Below are 23,007 nucleotides of genomic sequence, written 5' to 3'. Positions count from 1 at the left end.
AAGTTAATCTTTTTCATAAGTCATTATCTTTTTAGACAGCCGTTGCCTGTTCAATTAGAACTCCTGGCATTCAAACTGTGGTTCATTGTTCAATTCTCAAATAAGCTCCTATGGATGGCCAGATCTACATCAACCCCTGAAATGTTCTGTTAGCCACTGTTCTCCGCTAATAACTGTTACTTGTTATTGCTATAATAGTTCAAACAGATTGTGTTGGCACAAGATTGTTCTATCATACGGTAGTTTTCAATTATTATCATGTATGTTTTAATAGGAGTTGCATAAGTTCCAATTAGGGATTTTAAATGTTTTTCAATTTGATGAATCCAAACATCTATGTTTAGAATGATTGTGATTAGAAATAATCACTCCAGAGCAACGAGCTATGGGGATCAGTGAATGTCCAATTTGGCGCAGCAGACCCTCAATGCGAGAGTAATTACGTAATACCTATGGAGTGTCTCCAGCTGGACAAAGGATGAGAGAAGTTAACAGCAAATGACACAGCAAAAGTGTAGCAGTGCCCGGCTTTGATAGAGACACACTAATTAAGGCAATACCATTTCACTGTCACTCTGAACTTTGACGTTCTTACTTACTCCAATGCTTTTAGTAGAAGGCTTTCAATAAATTTTAAAGATGTTGTATTTACTCAGATATCATATATATTAAACTGAAAAAGAAAAGATTTAACAAAAGTTTTTACTGCTGTCTAATATAGCAGTGTTTTTAAACTACTGTCATTGACAATCAGTTAGCCATGATGGATTAAGCATGCCGATAGCTTGTGAACTGTATACTGTTTTAAAGCATTGCAGAAAGCCCTGCATTCTTAAAATAAATTTCATAGACATACCAGATAGGTGAGCCTTCCAGAAAGCATTTAAAAAGCATTAAAAGACACCTATATGCTTCAAATATATTTTTTTCTTAAGCATTTTATGCACTATGCATATATTGTTTTTTAAATTTGTGCTCAAATTCATCCCCGCTTTCATCATTGCCTTTTGAACTAATGATTTGGCAAGTCTCTTGCAGTTGTTGTTTTAAAAATATAATGATATATTGTATATATATATATATTATTGTGCACGTGGTAGCGTATAAATTAAAACCATCAAAAATTTACAAATCCTGTAGTGAAGTTTATCTTATCTTGAAATTATCAGTGTGGCACTCCTTTGTCTGCGCATGCTAAGGTGAGGCCGGGTTCAGACCTGGGGACAGCTGCGTAATCTCGACTCATTATGTATCCAACAGCTGGAAAGCAAACAAATTGTGTAGCTGCGTATGGGCATCAAATTAATTTAATTGCGCAAATGACGACATTTCTTTCTGTAGGACATAATAGTCGCGCACTCTGAGCTTGTAGTCCATGAGCGATCGCTTGCATAACAGGTACTCTGTCACGCGTGTCTTAGATGCCATATTGGTTTGAACCAGGCCTAAGTAAGGCTGTAAATCTACCTCATTCCATCTCGTTACAGTCAGGCTTTTAGCTTTAGTTTCTGATTTAGACAAACAAGGATAGGCTAAAACTCTATTTAAGAAATAGGACAGATAGTGGAGGTAGCAGGTATGTGTGCTTATGCTTTAGCTCTGGCTTACCATGTACCTTGGGGATTACATTGAACTAAAGAATTTGTGGTTGTCACTCATCCAAAGTAACAAAAAATTAGGACTTTTATTAGAAGCCTGAATGATTGTAGCCTAACATTTATTTCATGTTCATGTTTTTAACGCAGTCATTCTGACTTTATATATGTGTTAGTCGTATAACAATTGAAAAGCAGAAAATCAAAGAAGAGAAAGGCTGTTATGAATGCTTAGATATAAAGTTATAGGGAGCAAAAAATATGCAGGTACAAAAACTCACCTGACCGCGCAGGCCAAGACAACATATGTAGTTTTAAAAGCTGAAGATAACTGTAGAAATGTCAAGTGATTTGCAAGAATTGAGAGTCGCTATCCTTGGTAATGTTTCCGTAGATATGGATTACAGAAAAATGTTGTCTTGCTAACTGGTTGCTAGATGGATGCTTTACATTAAAGCTTCAAGGTCGCGAATGATAAGTTTTTCAACTTTTTAAAGATTTCAAGGGATTTAAAAATGTACAGCAACTGTTTCAATAATATGGTTTACAGAAGGATGTTTAAGAACTGAATAGTGAAATGGTATATAATTTATATTGTAGTATTCATACAAAAATTATTTCCGTACCATATGCTTATCAAAGCTTTCATTGCAAGGCAAAAGTTAGCAGTAGTTCATTTTTCAGTATAGAAATTTAGGACGAAAAATGGATGTAAAATGAGCAACATTGTATAATGCTAGAACTACATGTAGCATCAGCTTTGCTAACAAGGCTTTGTGAAGGATATTAGATACGCATGACATGAGAAAAATCTTTTACCATGGATGTTTATATTATTGAATGATATTATTAATATTCCCAGTTGCAGATATTACTTAAGAGAAAATGACTATTTTGCCATAAGCTTAGCTTTTGAACATTTTTTTGATTGGCTAATCAACCATGATACAGATACATGCAAAATAATTAAGCTCTCTGTATACACATTAATATGCTAGTTAGCAACAAATTTGTGTGTAGCATTAGCAAAATCAATGACTAAAATTTGCTTTATAGTTTTCCAGTGTGCTGCAGGACCCTTTTTGTCTCTTGTGAGCTTTAGCTTTCAGAGCCAGACATTACCCAGTTCAAGAACTGAAGGTCATAATCTAGTAGCTAGCATTATTTAACCATCCATTTGTATATAGCTGAGGGTATGGCATTATGTAATAGCATGGCTGGGGGTTGTTTAGTTCAGGCTAATCCCATCGGCCACTGTCAACACCTCGCTGGCACTTGTTACATGCATTACTCATGCTTCTTTGTCTAATGGTGCGTGTACACTGGCCGATTTTGTCACCCATTTTGTGGAGCACAGACCAATTTGATGAGTCGGTGTCGGCATCGGTAGGTGTGAGCAGAGAGATCGGTGTTGGTGCTGATTTGAAAGTCGGTGTTGGTGAATCCCAGCAGCTCATCAGCCAATCATAAGCTAGGAGCCTCTGATTAAATGAGCCTAAGCTTTAATGGCAGTTCTAAGTTTATGAAACGAAAGGGCTAGGTTTAATGAGAGGCTAGGAGACTGTCATTAAACTTTCCCTAGTGCTCTTTCTGATAGTGAGCTTTTATTTAAATTAATTAAAAGTGAATAGCCAGTTGTATGACTACTACTAGTACTACTACTAGTTCAACTACATGTACTACTTTAAAGGAATTTGCCGGCCCTTACTTGGCACGATCTAAATTATTTCATACAGAAATAAATTGAGTGTGATTTTATTCAAGGTTTTATTAGCGAAGGAAATTTACTAGCCGAGGAGCGTACGGCCATTCGCTCTGTCTACTAAGTGAGCGTTGCGCCCTTATATACAATAAAATTGCCCGTTCCGGCTAACGGAACCGAGTAGGAACACCAGGTAACAATGTTTAAATGGCCAATAATTAGGCCCGCTAGTGCGTTGATATGACAACATAAACGACGACAATTGATAGCCTAACGAGTAACAAGGCTATAATAAAAAGGAAAACACATATAATAAAATATTTATAGACATAAAATATATACAAACATATAATTACATATAATACAGACTGTCAGAGCTCCCGCAGCTGATCCTGCCATCAACAAAATCTAATCGTCATCGGAAGATTCCATTCGGCATTCAGTAGTTGCTTCTAGCGATAGTAGTAGGAGCAGTAGTAATAGTGTAGTACTAGTATATAATTTTCTACATCAAACGCGTTGATTTTTATGTGTACTCGTCTTTGCGTGGTTGGGTGAAGGTCAGAACGGCAAAGCGCTGTGATTGGCTGTTGGTACCGAAAAAAATGGTTCGATCGTTGCAATGTAAAGGGGAGTCGGTGTCGGCACTCATACGTGAAATGTCTGAGGTACCGGTCTGAGTCAGAGTATTGGCACCTAATCGGAGTCGGTCCTGGCCAGTGTAAACACACCATAACTTGTGATGTACTGTCTAACTGGTCTTGGTCAACATGAATGCATGCTCACCATCAATTGTCTTTTTTTCTGTAGATTCTGCAATCGTGTTTTGTAATGATGCTATGATGCCTGACTTGCTTTTGGTTGCAGGTATGTACTGACAAGATAAAACAGTGAGAGTCTTTTTTCAATTTTATTTTCAGGGTTTAATTATATGGTCTATAATTTTGATAACAACTGTGACTTAGTCTTTAGCTGAACGCCCTCTTTTCTTGTTATTTTGTTACTGTTACTCATGCCAACAAGAAATTTAAAAATCATATTGTTTTAACTAATTATAATAGGAAAGGGTGGAGTACTATTTAAGATAGCGTTTTTCTGTAGACCCACATTACAAAAATCATAATTAGCAATCAATATAGCTCTGGTCATGACATTAAAATTAACATTTTTGTGGTTTAGTGTCATGCTTAGCCTCTAAACATTGATTTCAATGTTTTCCAATGTTTCTAACTTGAAAGTTTTGAACTCTTGAGATTACACCATACTGACCCTCTTATAAAGCTTAACCCTGTCTATAACAAATATGATTTCATCTAGTTCTTAATAGCCTAGCCGAATAACCTTACCCACACTGTGTAGTACTGTCCTGATTGTATTGTGGCTGATTTTTGTTAGTACAAATTAGGGTTTGGCACTAGCAGTGAAACTCACTGAAAATTCATGGGGTTATCTTCTCTCAAATCTTGTAATTAGAAAGTTTGAGTATTTTTATCTTGTTGGCTAGAATTTAGACTGCTGCGTGTGAGATTTGGTGCTTGAATTATTTGAACAGAATGGATTAATGTTGGGTTTACTGGGACTGAAAGATGTGTGATATTCAACAACCAGGCTTGCTACGAACTAATGCAACTATGAAAATAATTATAATTGCATTTCAATATCATGATGACTAAGCTGGTGTCTTGTAATAATTTAGGTTGTACACATAAAACACCATAGATATAGCATGTTTCAGTCAGTTCTACTAGTACAATTAAATATGACATGGAGTCGTGTAGTGTTTTTATAATTTTAGTCTCCATTCTTCTTATTTGAGATTCTGACGCTTGTCGCCAATGTTTTTTGTAGTTCTACCTGCAAAATGATAAAAAGTTATTTTCACCTGTAAAATTACAATTTAAGTATATATATTGAACAACACTTAAACTGTTCTATGTACTCGAAGAAGAGATAGAGATAAGGTTTGAGTGATCAAAAAAATATATGTGCATGCAGGGACAAGAACACTCCAGATAACCTAATCGCAATCCAAAAAAACCTCTGTAGTCATAAAAGCCGAAGAAACTGTAGAAATGTCAAGCGATTGGCAGTAGTCGAGAGTTGCTATAATTCATAATGCTTTGGTAGATATGAATTACTAAATAATTTTTCAGCAAGCTTAGCTCTTGAACCATGATACAGATACACGCAAAATAATTAAGCTCTCTGTATACACATTAATATGCTAGTTAGCAACAAATTTGTGTGCGGCATTAGCAAAATCAATGACTAAATTTGCTTGATAGTTCTCCAATGTGCTGTGGGACACCTTTTGTATCTTGCAAGCTTTAGCTTTCAGAGCCAGACATTACCCAGTTCAAGAACTGAAGGTCATAATCTAGTAGCTAGCATTATTTAAACATCCATTCGTGTATAGCTGAGTGTATGGCATTATGTAATAGCGTGGCTGGTGATTGTTTAGTTCAGAGAAATGGCTAATCCCATCAGCCACTGTCAACACCTCGCTGGCACTTGTTTACATGCGTTACTCGTGTGTCTTTGTCTAACTTGTGATGTACTGACTAACTTATCTTGGTCAACATGAATGCATGCTCACCATCAATTGTCTTTTTTTTCTGTAGATTCTGCAATCGTGTTTCGTAATGATGCTATGATGCCTGACTTGCTTTTGGTTGCAGGTATGTACTGACAAGATAAAACAGTGTGACTCCTTTTTCAATTTTATTTTCAGGGTTTAATTATATGGTCTATAATTTTGATAACAACTGTGTCTTAGTCTTTAGCTGAACGCCCTCTTTTCTTGTTATTTTGTTACTGTTACTCATGCCAACAAGAAATTTAAAAATCATATTGTTTTAACTAATTATAATAGGAAAGGGTAAAGTACTATTTAAGATAGCTTTTTCTGTAGACCCACATAACAAAAATCATAAATAGCAATCAATATAGCTCTGGTCATGACATTAAAATTAACATTTTTGTGGTTTAGTGTCATGCTTAGCCTCTGAACATTGATTTCAATGTTTTCCAATGTTTCCAACTTGAAAGTTTTGAACTCTTGAGATTACACCATACTGACCCTCTTATAAAGCTAAACCCTGTATATAACAATTATGATTTCATCTAGTTTTTAATAGCCTAGCCGACTAACCTTACCCACACTGTGTATTACTGTTCTCATGGTATTTTGGTTGACTTTTGTTAGTAAAAAGTAGTATTATACTCACTGGAAATTCGGGAATTATCTTCTCTCAAATCTTGATATTTAAAAGTTTGAGTATTTTTATCTTGTTGGCTAGAATTTTGACTGCTGAGTTTGAGATTTGGCACAAGAACTCTTTGAGCAGAATGTATAAGTGCTGGGTTTACTCCACTTGAAAGATGTGCAATATTCAGCAACTATGCTTGCTATGGACTAATGCAACTCGGGAAATAATTATAGTTGCATTTAAATATTACGCTGACCATGCTGGTGTCATGTATTAAGTTAGGTTTTACAAAAGAAAACACCGGAGATGTAGCATGTTTCAGTCAGTTCAACTTGTTCAATTAAAACGACATAGAATGGTGTAGTGTTTTTATAATTTTAGTCTCCAATCTTCTGATTTGAGATTATCACGCTTGTTGTCAATGTTTTTGTAGTTGTACCTGCAAAACAAAAGAAAATTATTTTTCATTTGTTTTCACAATTTAGGTATAAGGAACAATACTAAGCAAAACAGTAAATAATGCAGTATCTCATCAATGTTAGCCCTCTGAACCCTCACAGCTGGTATTACGGAATTGCGTAGGCTGTGGCAGAAACTTTAATGGCGGAATACAGGCTTCCATATGGTTCTGTTTACAAAATATGTTTTTAAGCAACAGCAAAAACTAATAAAATTAATTTATTTGCAGGATGTTAGATTCTGAATTTCACTTCCATTTGTAACATTTTTCACTTATCTTTATGTACTTCTTTCATTATAATAACACATTTTATTAGAATGATATCGCGAAACAATCAATATGACTCATTCGTTGGTAGGTCATAAATGACTGTGATACAAATGTGGAATTTTATGATAATAAATATAAATTTCCAGTATATTTTGAGTCATGAAAGGATGATGAGTGTGCTATGGATGAATATTATCTGTAAATGTTTAATGAGTGTTTAAAATCGTGCAAACTTTTTATAGTTTTAGCCCGAATAATGGTGACATACTGTTTTTTTCTGTTTGATGACATCTGCTGTAGGTTGTCCGACGTTTTGTACTGCTGTTTCACCAAATATCATTGCATTGTTAGCACGTTTAGCTATATTTGGTAAAAAATTAATAACTTCGGATTGCTGGACATATTGTCTAGGTTTACTGACACGCATTGATTAGATCGAGCAAGGATCAACGGGTTAAAACTCGGTTTCGTATCATGGATTTTTACAAGTTTGTATTTATATTTAACAACTATGATATTATCTTACATGTATTTACATAGCATTGTCTAATTTATTTGAAAATTAGAGCTTTAACTAGCAAATGTGGTTGCTGTCTAATGACACAGGCTTGGGTAATATTTCATACCAAGGGTTAGCACAAAGCCATTTGCATAGCTATTCATCCATAACATCTCGTATATTGCTTTTCATTTGACCAGCAATTTATGTATTTCTATATCAAATTCATTGACATACAAACTGGTGGTGACTCACGGTTCTTTCATCTATATAGGCCTGGGCGGTCATCAAGGTCCTCTTCCTTGCATTGTCTTCCGGAAGATTTTGGCGATGAGTAGATCATAAATGTCAGTTGAACGCTTCTTCCCTGTCATTAGACACGTACCCAACCTAATTTTGAACAGCTGGTAAGTCATCATTGACTACTTGACTTGATGGGCTTTGTACTTAATGATCTCCCATATACTCTCAACACATTAGTCATAACTTATAATAAACTTTCATGGGTAGCAAAATCGTAAATGATACAGAATTTGAAGCGAACACGAGTCAATACACAAACCGGCTATAGGAAATCAATTGATTCTTCAGAAGATTGCGTCAGTCTACCCCAAACCTTCAAAATAAATATATTGATATATATATATAAATAGTACCTTTACGTTATATATATATATATATATATATATATATATATATATATAACAATAACCAATAAATAGATTTAAGAATTCAAGCAATTTATGTTTACACAAATTCTGTACCATTTACTATCTCACTACCCACTTTCGCCTTGAAATTCTAGAAAATTAGAGATGCGAGCTTGCAAGGTGGTTTTTGATGTATCACTAAATGCCCAAAGATGCGAAAGGCCAGTTACGGAAACTACATCACATGGTTTTCCCGTCAGGTCTGCTTCAGATTTGTTTTAAAAAGGTTGGCTGAAAATGAGAGTATAAGCAAATCGAGAAGTTTCCAGCCAGGAAGAGATGATTTAAAAATTAAAATGAAGAAAAAATAGAATTAGCTCTAATATAAGATCAGAATGTTTTTTTCAAGAATGTTTAATTAGGCTGAATTCAGTTATATTAAATTTATACTTTAAGTTTGTTTATGCGATGCCACAAAAGTGTAGCGTACCAAGCGTGTTGCATCAGGTCTCTCTCTCACAATCATTAGTGCTATGATTCTCTGAAAGGTAAGAACTCCATATGGTATGCTACTGTATGGACTGCTGCATACTGCCACTACTCAAAATTATGTTGTACATAATACTGCTACATTTTAATGCAGACCATAACCTTTACATAGGTATTTGTAGCCTTGGGGGCATGGGTATAGAGCATGAATAGATAAAATCATGTATTTTTTCATTGTAATATCTCTTATTGGTAGTTTTTTAGAGGATGGCAACACAATAATTTATCTTTAGTTAATTTATATAAAAAAACATTTTTGAGATAGGACTTTAAGAAAATTAACTTGCGAGCTTTTGTCCCAGAATGCATTTTGCTCTCATATCAGACATGACTGTACAGTAGGCGCTGCTAAAATGAGATGATCAGTTCTAGGAACGTTTACATGATAAGGATTTTTCATTATAAGAATGTTAACATACATGTAAATTGTCTAAACCATTTCAGGACCTTTCCAAACTCGCTCATGTGAGAATCCGACTTAAATTCTTTTGAATGTATTGGCGGTGCCTTAACTGTATTATTGGTTTTCATCGACAACTTTTCATGATCAACCTCATTGGTTTAATAGACCATGATTGTGGTAATTGACAATAATTTGATGAAGAGCGCATAGTTTTGCGCGACAGCGACTTACAACAATTGACTAAGAAAAAATAGTTTCACTATCAAAAGGCGATAGTACCTTTTCGTCATCTATTCGTTCTTAAGAGCTCAAGATTGCAACTCCAACTCGTGACATTCAGATGCACCGACCAATAGCCTTAAAGTATTTATCAACAATTGCACTGCTACATGTACCTATTCTCTGTTCCGTTGTCACTTCAGACAAATTATCACAAGAGTCAGAATGTCATGGAAATTGTATGTATTATATGTATAATGCTTTATGTACAGTGTTGGGAAAAAATCTTTGTCTGCCTGTTTAAGTAAGTGTAGCACTGCAATAAATTCATCATAATTTGGAAATATTTTGCACCGCATACATAAAACCCTGTATCAAAACAATCCTAATGAGCTGAAAAATAGAAATAACTAGATTTTAAAATTGCCAAATATCTTCTATTGTATCAACCGCTGCCTACTAATTCACACTGCATACCAGAAAATATGTCATCGCAAATTTCGTTGTTATCTCTTCTTTAATTATTTTCTAAATTGAAAATAACAGTCTTGTACTGTTATGGGCCCAGAAAAAAGCCATTGGGGTTGTTTTGCATTTTAATATTTTATCTGGTAGCCTTTGCAGACTATAACCATTCTGCAGACTTAGGCATGCTGTGAACAAGCCTCACAAGCGCTTGAGTGTTCATAATCTGAAACCAGCAATCATGTTGGACAGCTGGTTTTTTCAAACGCCTTGATCGTGGTAGATCTTTGGTGGTTTGATGCTGCATTCATTTCTTTACCACTTAATTTTCTTTAGATTGAAATAATCTAAGCTTCTTCACTATTTTTCTATTGCTCAGATTGCCCATCGTATGCAGGCGAATGATGAGGTCGTTGACACATTTCTTATCCATGGTTGATGTTGACGCTGGTATGAATTCTGGGATCTCTAGCTGTTCCTCTTTTAACAAGCAAAACTGTAAACCTTTGCTGCACATGCTGTCCAACAGGATCTTTATTGTTGTGATAATATTCCACTTGAAAATTAATAATGTCATATTGCGTTTGAAAATGAGTTAATAAGCACTGATTCACACTGATTGGCCTATAAATGATTATTGATCCCTGATTAACCGTAATTTTATTACTGATGGTGTCAACAAGATCTAATGTTAATTTACTTTTAAATGATGCATGGTTTGTCAGGGTTTAATCCCTCTACATGACTACTACAACAAATTTACCTAAAATGGGCAGTGAGGTTTGAGGTGGACAAATACTTTTTGACACCGCTGTATGTCGCTTTCTTTTCTCGCAGGTGTGGCGAGACAGACTAACACTCAAATCAAACTTTAGAACTTGCCCGATGATACACTTTAAGTTATATGGAGTTTTTTACGCGGTACGAAGCAAAAACTTCACAAAATTGCCCGACTTTTTCTAGAATTTATGCTATAAGAGGTATACGTTATAGGAGCATCTACTTTACTCTAAAAGACCATGTGAGTTTGTGAGGTACAAATATCATGTTTAAAGTGTGCAATAGCTCCCATGTAGGATACTTTTGCTCCCTCATCATTAATTGAACTTGAAAGTTTATTGTGTATTATCTAATTTTTATCACTTTTAGCCTTGCTTGTCCTCTAGCGCAAAGCCGACCTATTGCTCCTAGATGTGACTCTGGCACTTATGGAATAAAAGTGCAAGCTGAGTTATCAGTAAAGATTTTGACAGAACTGTTCATGAAGTGAGTGTGAGAGTGCTTTAATTTCAATGCTGTAGTTTATCCCATTTTCTTTCCACTTAACATGGAATGTTTGATTAGTACGATATTTTAGGCAGTTTGAGGCCGCTTGTTTTTGGGACAATGTTTAATTATGACTGCTGATGTACTGGCGGTTAAGACATTTGAAAAGCTGATAATGGTGTTTTTATAAAACCGCGACAACAAATTCAGAGTAATTTTTTGCTTTGTAGCATATTTGACTCGATAGAACAAGTGTTATCGCTGAAGCATTCTCTTAAGGTGAAAACAAATTAGGCGATAATTAGAGCGATATTGCGTTAGAGCTAATCTGCGTTAAAATTCACTCAGCGTGTTCATGCAGAGCGATAAAGCTAGAATTTCTCTACACAACTTTATTGCTAACGAGATGCATTTCGATTGGTTAGTTCTTACCAGAATGTAGTTTAACGGCGGGTAATTATTTCTTACCGATGTTCAACAACGTACATCAGCTCCAATTTTCTATTTTGTTACGAAACATCTTCAGAACGAACACTCAATTGTTCATGAATTTAATAATAGCACTCCCAGCTCTGTCCATCATAACAAAATTTTAAAAAAACCGAGTTGAAAACCAACATCCGGAGTCAATCGTTGCGCCGGTTGACCATCTTGAGAATGGTAAATATTTAATATATTAAATATGAAAAACCACTACAAAATAAAATATGTATAAAAAATTGTAAAAACAATACAGCTAAACATACAAGAATCGTTTTTCTTTTGTCTTCTTGTAGTGTAGGCAGTGTACACTCTTTGAAAGGGAGATAGGTTTAATAACAAATGTAGAGGTTGTTTATGTTGTAGCCTAGACGACGACATTTTGACTGGCCTAAATTTATCAACAACTCCGAAAAAACTAATGATACAGATTTTTATTGGCAGTTTGTGAGCGTGCCCATTATATCATTTGCTAGTAAATCGCTTGAGTGTGTTTATGCACGCACCAGCGATATCTTCGCCCTCATGACGCTTGCAATAAAATCGCCTAGTGTGTTTGGACCTTAAAAGCTCCTTGCTATATTTTCAATCAAAAGGCGAATATACCTAAACCTATACATATACTGATAAGGTAACTTACCTCCTCAAATAGAGTTGGGGTTCATTAAAAAGATGGCGCTCGATTTTCAAAGCAATCTCCTGATGTGGTCCCAAATAGCGGTGCCAATCAAATCAAGGTGCATTCAAATATAGGTTTAACGGTAGCTCACTTTCAACATTTTTTGCAATACCAAATTGAAGGTGGTCATAGACTCTGTGCATAAACTCCTCATCAACTTATTTTTTTATACAATGTTAAAATCTTTGTTCTTTTGTAGAAGTTGTTTAATCTGGAGAACGAAGATGAGCTCACCACGCAGAACTATTGTTCTTTAATCATGTTCTCACAGAACTAATCATATTGGCCTACAAGTGTTTTGAAAAACTGAAGGGTAAGTTGATGAGTCCTCTACTTTTTGTAGTCCTAATCTTCTGATAATTAAATTGGGCTTTGATGACTAAAGTGAGCTCTGGAGACTGCAGTCATTACATTGGGTAGTTGGCTACACTAAAATGCTATAGCACTGACAATCCGCAAAAAACAGTAAAACAATAGTTATGAAGCAAAATAACCATGTATGGAGTGGCATGTACAATTGATATTTAAATTGTACAAATACAATATCAAAGTATTAAAATATTAACCATTTTTTAAAGATTGAATGTATTTCTTAATGAGTGTAGCCTGGGTTTTCCGAATGGAAAAAGTATAAAACACAATCAGATTTTGGTCTAGTCCATTAACTGAGTGCGTACAACAGGCTGCGCAGTGCAGCTCAGCACAATGTACGCTTATAACCAAGAGCAATGCGCTAAAAAATATTTGTACAAAACATTTCTTATTAGTGAGTAGGCAATTAGTTAGCCGGTCATATGTGTACCTAATAGGAAAAAACCAATCGCCATCCTGCATCTAACTAATAGAAAACATGTTAACAGCCAACAGCGACCAAAGTTTTTTGAGAATCATTATTTTTGTTTTTACAGTTTATTATTGCAATAAACAGCTGTGTTAGACCTTTACAGCTACCAAGGTTTTAGAAATGGGCAATAAATAAACCTTTGGAAAATGGACTACTGATTGCTACCTATTGTATCAGCAAAAGAGGATGAGAACCTGACCAAGCTCATACTGCAACACACTTTTTAGATTTTTTGTCGGTAACATTAGGCGTAAAACCTTCTGCTGATTAATGTGTATGTTAAAAAACTCTGATAGGCGGTGTGGTTCATAAATAGGGTCATCTTAATCTGAGGGCATACTTCATTGGTGAAAATTAGGTCTTTAATAAGAGCCATCACATGTAGGACAAATTAATGTACCAAAGTCTGTTCTATTCTAATAAAAAGTGTATTACGTTATTCAATAGAAAAATGATATGGTAATGATGCTACTACTACCAGGCACAATAGCCTTTTAGCTTTTACTTTGAAACAATTTTTATTTATCCTTTATGGCCACAATGTTTGCGCTTTAATTCTGGAATTGTCTGTTTGTGTAATAATGTTCTATCTACCAATCTTTCATACAAATAAAAGTGTCCTCAAGAACCCTGGCCATCATTTTTAGCTGTTTTTTTATGAAATCTAGAGGCATTTGAAACGTTCTCTCTTCCAACAGCGTCCATAATTTTTTAACCTTGTCTTAGCATTCTACAACATATTGAAGGGTAAAGTAACAATTTGTTCAAAACTTCATGAACTTGTAGTATGGCTCTTACTCTGTTTTTTTTTACACTAAGCCTGCTTATAAAAATGCTGATGAAATGCAGTTGCATTTAAGTTCTGCATAAATTGTCTAAATTGTTTTTTATCACGGCTTCATTAACAAATTAAAGACTTGGTAAATTTTGATCTTGCAGCCATTTTTCCTAATTGTGCACACAGTATGATGCTCAATTACAACAAGGCATGAAGTAAATGTAATATGAAGCAGTTTTTGCACTGATTTCTTATGTCTTATTTTTATGTTGAAGCTGTTTCAGTGTGAACTCTTAAACTACCAATATTAAAGCTCGTTTGGCAATGTGTTTATGTATGATTAAGTGCTGCATGATGCGGCTTTAGCAAGCTTTTGTACAAATTGTTTCCGATTACTGATTAATTAGTAAATTATCTTATTACATCTATACCTGATTGAAAAAAGCTATTATTTGCATATGTTGAGCAAATAAGAATGCGTTTACAACCTGAGCATAGTTTTGCTTTGCAAAAACTTGTTTTATGAAATCTTCTTACTGATGACCAGTAATTTCAGAAGCAATACAGCCATAAATGGTTACTAACTTCAGATCTATAGACTGAGCAACTTTATTGAGCAATAGTACTAATGAGAGTAATTATGTTCATCAGATTAATTAACATGTAAACTAATAATATTCATAAATCATCCGACTAGAGTTTTGTGCTTACCTCACAGTAATTTCAAAATGGACGAAAAGTGGTCCCTCTCACTCGACAACTCGTTTGTAATATTTTTGGGGGCATGAACTAACATAAAAACTTATGCTGACAAACTTGCTATAAAAATATTGTTAATAAACAATTGGGGTGTAAAGTTATAACCATTTATACACTCTTTTAGAAATTAAGTTTCACGAAACACTTATGTCGCGGTAGAGAGATCCATTTGGTAGTAAAGGAGTTGAAGTTATCAGCAGGTAGATCATATGGGTTGCAGTCACAGAAAACATGGTCAAGTCGCAAATCACGAAGTTGAGTTATTCGACTTTGAAGTTGCACCAACTGAACTTATAATATTGGTAACAAATTTTGTAACCTGTAGGTCTGGACCAATCAAATAATGATTTTTCTGAATCTGAAGTCAGTTTAGCCAATAAAAGTATTTTACCATCGAAAAAAAACTTAAAACCGTTGCTATGCTAAACAAGAAGTACTGAAAAATGGTGTCCGCTAAAAATAATTGTTTCTTTTTTGCCGATTTTAGAGGTAACTTTGACATTTTGGATGCTTGTAATGAGTACTTTGGTATTCTAACTGATGTCAAAAGCAGTGAAAGTAAAGGGAGTTGTGGTGATATTTTCCTAACGATTCTTACAAGATTACTACAATATTTAATAATAAGAATAATTACTCAATTTTTATAAAATTATAATCAGATTTAGTTATGAGAATAATTATTCGAGTTTGCAAGGTCGAAGTATATAGTGACCGATGGTGTGCAATATGTTACTGTTGTTAATTTTCTAAAGATTTGGTTGATGATTTGGGTGTGCCCAATATCGCGATACAATCAAGCTGTTTTTAATATCTGCAAAAATAAGTAATACACTTTCTTATAAATATACAGCTATTTTTTTGACAACCAGCTAAAATCTGTTTAGATTTTTAAATTCAGCATAGTTTTTTGGATCCAAGTACAGAAATCTAGATAAATATCACAATATCTTGATATTGGTTGCTATGTCGTTTTGAAATGTAAACAAAACTTTACATTGGTTTTCGTTTCTCAAACTTTAATACCAGTTTTCTTGGAACTATGTTTTTGCACTAATGGTAAACGTGCTTCAGTTTTTTGACCATATAATCTGCTGTAATTAGGCTAGAATCAAAATTTTGTTTGCTAAATCTTGTAATCCCGACTTACCATGAATTATGTGATCATGACACATATTAATAGTTAATGCACTGTTTGGAACTTATAGTGCTATTGTAGAACTACAATAAAAAATATGTCATCACTAACAGAAATTAACTACCAGTTTTGATTTTGTATAGGTGTCTTGTTTTCTATTACAGATTTTAATGTGTTTGCAGCACAAAATGAAGCAACTGCAAGAGGTTTATTATAGAATTTATTTCAAATTATGTTCTTATGATAGAACTTTCCGTAACAAACTTTCATTTGGCTAATACTTGTATCCATTTTTGACTAAAATAAGTCGAACCAATTTGTTTCACTCCTACTACCTGCCCTAAATTGGTGCAAATGGTCATCAGAAATGTGCTTTCTTTGCGCTGCTAAAATGGCCCATTAAATGTACTTTAATTTGATGAAAACTCAAATATTGGTTAATTATTGGCCTTTCCAAAATACCATAAAATACTCATCTGATTTGCATGTACGACTTAGCTGCCCAAGTTGTCAATGCATGGTACTGGAGCTTGTTATCATTTTGCTTGTTGAAGGTTGACTTGCAACAAAATTTCATTACGGTTATTTGGTATCAAAAGATTCACCATGGCTTACTCTGCTGTGTTGTGTGTGCAAAATATGGAGAGCGGTGATTACAAGCTTTTAAAAGCTAAAAAAGAAACAGTTAATCTCCGCAATCCCGAAACCGCCGTAGATTGGAATCAATTCATTTCTCTGACATAGTAAAATGATTTGGTTATTGTTTTGACACGTGATCTTCTCACATGAATTGTAAGTTCCGTAAAAGGCTCAATATAAAACTTCTTGTAGCACTAATTTATGACATAAACTTTGGGTTTCGCCAAAGAGCTCTTACCAAATATAGATGCTCGCTAGTTTACAATTTTGTTTTGGGTTGATCTAATCGTCTAGTCGCAATCTGATCATGTGACCCATGCTTCCTGCCAAACAGCGCGCATAATTTCCGCAGCATTTTTTGACTATCACAGGTGGTGACCAACAGGCTTGTCATGCTTATCAGATGATGATATGCATTCCTTCGAGCTAAGGTTAAAAATTAAACCATTTTTTAAGGTAGGTTTTGAGATATCAGTGCTTAAAGTGACATCAATACAGTGATGAGGAAACAGATGCTTGAGGACAATAGACATCGTTTCATTGAATGCGTGAAGTGTAATTGTGAAAATATTTGAATGAATGAGGTTGCATGAAAGTGTAAACAGAAGCCATCTTGTTGAGCTACATTCCATTTGACCCATGTTTGGAACGGGATTCTAATCTTCGGCAATTTCGTGATGGCGGCGATTAACTTTTCGCTTTTGAGCTTTTAAGAGCATGTTATCACATTTCTACATATATTGCACATGCAACACAACAGAGTAAGACATGGTGAATCTTTTGATACCAAATAACTGTAGCGTGAATTTTGTTGCAAGTCAACCTTTAAGCATTAGTAATCTTTTAGAAAAATGACAAGATTTTCTTTTGGAAACATACCTTTCAAGCAACAACGGTATGCGAGTGCCACTGTAGGTAATTTTGATTAATATTCTTAAACTTCATAATCATTCTTAGTATTGACTAAGTATTATTGCTTTTTAGTTTGTGTATTTTCTTATGTAATTATTATCTGTGAATGTTTAGCTGAAGCTTGTGCAGAGCTGTCATCAACAACAATTTAGTTGAATGTCATTTACTAGTTATTCCGTTTTACAAATTGGACTATGCCTTGTGAAATAACTGCTTTATTTTAATTGTGTATACAGCTCCTATTCACCCTTGCATGTTTATAGTTGTCATGTTCTTGCATTCTGGTTGCCTGTCCACTGATGATAGCACTTGTACAGACTATATGTAAGCATAGTGTCTGGGATAGGAACTGAAACTCACAGTTAAAACCTATGGTGACCAGCTCTAAACTTTACTTTGCAATAATATCTAAAAGCCAAGTCCAGATCAGGGTCAGACTACTGACTATCAATTTTACGAATGAGTAATTGCTTTTGAAATACCACTTCAATATTTGAAGTCCTTTTTTTAATAGAATATGAATAAGTTTTTACATTGCTTAACTCGCGTTCTTCTATTGCCTACAAATCACAATGGTGACAAATATCAAAGCTGGGATTGAGAGTCATAAGCTAAAATATCAGATGCACTTCTGCTTGCTCAGTTTTTTCCTTTTTTTGCAGCAAGCAATGAGCTTTCAATTGATTAGCTATGAAAAGAGTTTAATTTAAATCGGAAAATCATTCATTCAAAAAATGTGATATTTTTATTTTGTTATTACTAATTGCAGGGTGTTGCTATAACATGTTCTGCACCCACTCTGGTGCTAGACAAGTTATCTAAAGAATTGGCAATTCAAGGTTACAAAAGCTTACATATTTGGGGAGGTTTCTGGTCAGAGGAGAGCGGACAAAGGAACTTAGTGAAGGTAAACTAGAGTGTCAAAACACCAAAATATTGAGTGACATAGAATGAACCTTGGTGAAAAACAATATTTTTTTAGATGTATTTTACAAATATTGAGATGAAAAATTTTGTGCTAGTCCGAAAATTTCAATAATATGTATTTGGACGATGTATCTAATAGTATGCAACAAGCTATAGCTTTTTTTAACTCTGAATGACACTCGTATTGCTTAACTTGCATTTTTGTACCATTTACTATCTCTGTTTGTGAGAAATGTACCTTTTGTTCCAAATCCTGTTCGGCCTGTCATAGCTGTTTTTTGCAGTCACCATTCAATTTTCGGGATTACCGGGGCCAGGGTCTTTTGTGGACAGTGAAAACCCACAAAATAAAAAGTAATGTTTTTAAGTATATACATTAATAAGCCAAACTTTAAGGCCAAAACACTTGCATTGTTTCATAAGCATAATGTATTTGTTTCCTATGTGAAAAGTAAACTTAAGTTCCTTTCATTGACTTTTAGGTCATATTCTAACTTAAATCCAAGTATTTTAACTCAAATTATGAATTTTTTGTAGTATGGGCATAGGTCAGATTTTTATCTGGTTGGAATAGCTGTACAGCAAATTTTGCTATAATGTACATGTATACCTATTATAACGCAAATTCCTCTCAATGTAAATAATTTATGTAAAGCTTTTGTTTGACCAACATAAGTAATGCCATATAGGGTAAAGTGTCAAGTTGGTGAAAGTTCCCAAAATTATTAACAAAATTTTCATAGTTGTCCTTAAAAATATCGCTTACATTCTTGCCAAACTTGAGCAATGATGAGATGCATAGGGTTCGCTATTATAGATACCAATACATTGTTAAACTAGTTTGTCATTAGAGATTGTCATTTTTGTCAAAAATATGTAAAATGATTCGCCTCGCAAGAAATCAGAAATATTTGAAGGGGATCTATCAGTGAAAGCTTTGGAGTGTTATTACAGACGGTTTCCTACTTACGAACATTCGAGTTACACACAACGGTACATACGAACAGGTCTGCGCGTATATTCATCGATAATACCGACGGTATTACCGACTTATTAGCGGCAGAAAGAGGCGCTACATAGAAGCATCACCTAGCATCCACCTTCCTCTGCCCAGTTCGTTGCAGGGCATTAGTGTGTGAACGTATCTCCAGTGCGTAAAGAACTTTTTTATTTTTCCTGTATGTATTGTAAAGGAGTTTGCCGACCTTTACTTGGCACGATCTAGACTAATAAATAAAAAGAAGAGAGTGTGTGTAGTTTCATTCAGCTTTTTTATTAGCGAAGGAAATTTCACTATTCGAGGAGCGTACATCTATCTGCTCTGCTCAAATAAATGAGAGCGCTCCGTTATATTCAGTAATATCAACTGTTCCGTCCTAACGGCAAATGGTGAGAACACCGGCTAACAAGGTGAATAAATAGGATCGCTAGCGAGTTGGTATGACAACAATAAAAGTGACGATAAATGATAGTGTTATAACATGATATCAGATATAACAATAGCATAACGAGTGAAACAACGGTATAATAAAAGAACGACACATAAAAAAGGACAACAAAGATAAGTTCTAGCATAACGATTAAAACAACGATATAATAAAAAAGGACAACACATACGATCAATAAGAAATGCTGTGTCATGGCCCGGCGTCCACCACAGTATTCTCTCCATTTTATTAAAAAGTTTTTTCAGTACAAACCAATTTACAGGTTACTTATACAAGCCTTAAACATACTAATATAAACCTTCAATATACTTATATACATGTAGGCCTTAAGCATAAGGTATAATACAAAATATAGCACTGAAGCAACTTACGACCAAATTCACTGTACAAACAATTGTTTGGAACGTAACTCGTTCGTAGGTTGGAGACCGTCTGTATACCAAGCTGAATGTCATGATATCTAGTCTCATCAAAATCTATCTTGCTCCTAAGCTCTTCCCGACGATGGATAAATGATAAGTCATACAGACACAGATTTTACTTTGTTAGCTAGCCGCAACAAGTATCAGCCTGTCTTTTGTGGCTTTTATTCACCTCACCTTCTGTTTGATCTCCAAATTCATGTTTACTACCTTCAAAACTGAATGTTTTTTAATTGTCAAATCAGTTGATATGAGCATCAGAGTTAAATTTTTTGCTGACTTAGAATTTATTTTGGTCATCTCAAATAGTCTACGAAGATGAACTGTTATAAACGAGTGCATTTGCACAGACATGCTAATGGCAAAGAGTAGCTTTATCATATAAGCAGAGACTAAATGGTGTAAACAAAAGCTGAAAATCTGTTTTAATAGAAACTTCTAAACTATTTAAAGAATTTCAATAATGTCTATATAATTAATGATTAATGTATAATCCTAAATATTTAGGATTTGTTTGGAGTGCACGAGAGGACAACTCTGCTTTGCAGAGTAACCTGGCAGTAACCCTATGCTTAATTTGTACATGTATGCATTGCAGTGAAAGGCATATTCATACACACCAACCTTACAGTGTTAAAGGCCAACTGAATGAAAAGGGACTTTTATACAATTCATAGTCAATCTGTGCATGGAAAAAATTGACCGTGTAGACAGTTAGGAATTTTACTCAGCTCAAGATTTTGAATCAACTTGGCTTGTACCAACAAATACCCTGGCAGTGTAGAGTGCTGTAAAAGATTATCAGTTGCAATAATTATGCATTCAAATATTGCAAATTATTACAAGGTTAATTAGCATAGTTTTTGTAGTGTCAGTCTAGCAAGGTAAATGTTGCAAGTTCAAATCCAGCGGGATGCAATATTTTTCCATTATCCAACGGTGGCTTTATATGGACAGACACGGTTCTCATCACAGTACAGGCTGAATGTGTAAAATTTTGTAGATTTTGGTGCATTTTGCTTAGAAATAAGAGGAATGGTAACGCTGTAATTATTAGTTTGTAAAATAAAGCTTTTCTTAACCCAACTATTCATTACATTTTATATTTAAAAGATACCATTCTTACCTAATAGTTTGACAAAAAAGCTTTAGCTTAAAAGAAAGCATTAATGATAATGTTTGTTGTTTTTTACTTTTATTGAGTTAACTTGTGTTAACAACATCGAAACAAGAATTTTTTGAGGCTTACTAGGTTAATTTTTTTAGGCATAACATCAACATAGTGAGAACTGCAATCTCTTTAGGGCAAACATAATTATGCAGAGTTTCAGTAGGAAAGCATCTTCTGTGTGACCTACATTTAGTACAGCCACCAATATAGCTAGCTGCAAAAGCCTACACTTCAAGTTTCTGGCTAATCTCCTAAGCGTTCTAAAACAACATGACGGAGCACACTTTTTAGTCAGTATTGTTTTAAAGCTGGTTTGATATCTTGGGAAAGTCTGTAAAATGAGTAGTGTTCAACATTCTCCTAATTTTTAACTATACTAACAGGTTAATAACTGGTTTCTTTGCAGGTAGAGCAGCATATTTACCAGTGGAGGCAAAGTGGTCTAGATTGCCTAACCTTCAAACAACAAGTTGATGTTCAATTTCCAAAAAGGCATCAAGTGACTGGAATGACATCCAACCTTAAAGTTCTTTCTGTAGCTGGGCGTGTCTACAATCAACAAAGTTCTCTTGCGAATCGCTTCTAAGATCTCTAGCTAAAATCATATTTTAAACGTTGTGCAGAGCCATTAGTTACAGCTACCACAACTTCACACATTATACTCGAGGTGCCAGGAGATGGTCGCACAATTTGCAAGACAATTATAGAGCTCAGTGTTTTGAAGCTCTACAGCTTTATTTGACAGAAATAAAATAGTCCACTTTTGTTGATAAATGTTTTATGGTATTCTTGTGAATGCTTTGATTTTTAATCTTTTGGTAATGTAACAGCTGTTTGGCCTGCTTTTGATAGGTTGCTCCATTTGCACTAAAGACTTTTAGATTTATACAAACTCATTGTGTTTTAAGAATATTTTATTTGTCACCGTTGCACTCACTTGAGCAATTTGTTTGACGTACTTATATTGAGCTTTCCTTTTCTGTAAACTCAACTCCTTGACGGGGTTGCTTAAAGAGTCAATTTTTTTCCTTTTGAGTAAGTTTGGGCTTTTTTAAAGAAATATGCTGACCAATGTTGATAAATGCGAGTTAGATATACACGCATGCAATCTGCACAGTGTGTTCAATGTTACTGCATGGTTTCATCGAAAGCTCTTATCTGAAACCTTTTATAATCCAAAGGGCCCCACATATGCTATATTTCCCAGTTTTGCCTCAGTAGCAATGAATTGACTAAATCAAATTTTATAAGTAATAAATGTGGCCACAGGTATGCAAATCTCCCATGTTTGACATTTATGTTTTAAAAATTGGGTGTCTCTGACTCTACCAGGCATATTTGGCAGCATGAATATATGCACTGTTTTAATTAATATACGTTTTAAAAGTTTTCTATTTGACAACTAGGATGGTTTCAATACCAATTATTTGATGTCAATACCATCCTAGCGTTTATTGCAACTTATTACAACTTTTTTTAAATGGACAAAGTGCTTGTTTTTGCCATGCATGCCCACTAACAAGCTA

The 23,007-nt window shown here is 34.5% G+C and overlaps 1 long non-coding RNA gene across 3 annotated transcripts; it reads left to right on the top strand.

Annotated features, from left to right (window-relative positions):
* Nucleotides 1-1,439: 1,439 nt before the first annotated feature.
* Nucleotides 1,440-22,759, top strand: LOC137400928 (uncharacterized). Of its 3 annotated transcripts, XR_010979267.1 has the most exons (8): nucleotides 1,440-1,576; nucleotides 4,108-4,164; nucleotides 5,919-5,975; nucleotides 8,010-8,142; nucleotides 11,171-11,287; nucleotides 12,646-12,759; nucleotides 18,283-18,420; nucleotides 21,888-22,759. It is a non-coding gene; the product is annotated as an uncharacterized lncRNA (long non-coding RNA). The 3 variants fall into 3 exon arrangements; XR_010979266.1 differs by lacking the exon at nucleotides 4,108-4,164 and having other exon boundaries at nucleotides 1,441-1,576; XR_010979268.1 differs by lacking the exons at nucleotides 4,108-4,164; nucleotides 5,919-5,975 and having other exon boundaries at nucleotides 1,518-1,576.
* The last annotated feature ends 248 nt before the right edge of the window (nucleotides 22,760-23,007 follow it).

The sequence above is a fragment of the Watersipora subatra genome, chromosome 1, assembly GCF_963576615.1.
Source record: "Watersipora subatra chromosome 1, tzWatSuba1.1, whole genome shotgun sequence".
Classification (NCBI taxonomy): domain Eukaryota; kingdom Metazoa; phylum Bryozoa; class Gymnolaemata; order Cheilostomatida; family Watersiporidae; genus Watersipora; species Watersipora subatra.
The sequence above is the reverse complement of the archived record's forward strand: the minus strand, read 5'-3'. Positions and strand labels throughout refer to the sequence as shown.